This window comes from Alligator sinensis, unplaced genomic scaffold, assembly GCF_000455745.1.
Source record: "Alligator sinensis unplaced genomic scaffold, ASM45574v1 scaffold235_1, whole genome shotgun sequence".
NCBI classification, from domain to species: domain Eukaryota; kingdom Metazoa; phylum Chordata; order Crocodylia; family Alligatoridae; genus Alligator; species Alligator sinensis.
Window position 1 is genome coordinate 2,028,477 of NW_005842042.1, and position 1,234 is coordinate 2,029,710.

General features: G+C 60.5%; 1 protein-coding gene across 1 annotated transcript in view; it reads right to left on the bottom strand.

The window, feature by feature from the left end:
* The window catches only part of FBXW5 (F-box and WD repeat domain containing 5), an 11,090-nt gene extending 10,873 nt beyond the window's left edge, over positions 1-217 (bottom strand). Inside the window, exon 1 of the mRNA XM_006022695.3 lies at positions 88-217. The gene's annotated coding sequence lies outside the window, so the exon portion shown is untranslated. The remainder of the gene's footprint in view (positions 1-87) is intronic.
* Between the last annotated feature and the right edge of the window lie 1,017 nt (positions 218-1,234).

Below are 1,234 nucleotides of genomic sequence, written 5' to 3' on the forward strand. Positions count from 1 at the left end.
ACCATCTCAACCGGGGGTGGGGGGGCAGCCTCGTGCGCCGTCCTCGCCCCGATGGTACCGCCCGCCCCACCCCCGCGAGACCTTCACCTCTCCTGCTTCTGCGCTCCGCCGCACGCCGCTTCCGGCCCCTCCCGCCTCACTTCCGCTCCGGCCTGTGCTGGCCGCTCTAGCCCCTTTCTGTGCTCCGCAGCCACGCCCCATCCCCCAGGCCGAACGGCTCCATCCCAGAGCGCCGCCCGGCCAGGCCTGGCGAGTAGAGCTCGGCATCATCCATCGCTCCAGTCGCCTCTGCGTGTTCCTGCCCTTCTGCGGGAGGTGTCGCGTCAGGCGGGCTCCCGGCGCCCAGCACCCCCTACCCAGCGTCCAGCACCCAACACCTAGTGTCCAGCACCCTCTACCCCGCGTCTAGCACCCAACACCTAGTGTCCAGCACCCAACACCCAGTGCCCAGTACCCACTACCTAACATCCAGCACCCAGCCAGCCCTGGGGGGCCCCATAGGTGATGCTTTATGCAAATGAGACCTCGGTATGCAAAATACTTTGCATTGATTAGCTGGGAGCTAATAAGAGCCAGCACATGATCCTTCCCGGAGCTGCACTCCATGGCAGGGAGAACCAGGCTGGTGCCCAGCGGCGAAATGAGGGCCCTGCTTATTGCCACTACACCAGCGCTAGGAGCCTGGGAGCTGTCAGGAGCTGGCCAGGCTCACAGAGTCGCAGCAGGGGGTTTGGGCGCATTTAGCCCAGCCCTGCTCAGAGTACAGGGCTGCACCTGGATCCATGACAGCCCTTCCTCTTGCTGGGGTTAATAGCAGTTGTGCATCTGCCTGCGACGCCTGCTACATGTTACATCTGTGACACAATGGACAGGTGAATCGTGTCATAGGTTTAGACCAGCCACACATGTAAAGTGATCCTCACACCATAAAAATGACTCCAGATCCAAAAGAGCCAACCACCTAAGAGTCAGTGGTTGAAATGCTAACAGCTCCATGGCTGGTCTCTATCCAGCTTTCATTTGAACCTGTGTCAGGGCCCCAGCAATCAGCAGGGCAGGGTGAGCTGGGTCATAGGAGACAGGGAGTTGAATCACTTCCCCACTGGGTGCTTGTTCCCCCTACCATCCTTTGTGGGGTGGCCTATAAGCTCTTTGGCGTGGAGACTGTCTCTGTCAGTGTGCAGTGCCCTGCGCTGTGGGGCATCTCAAGTGGGAGCCTCTCCAAGCTTATGCA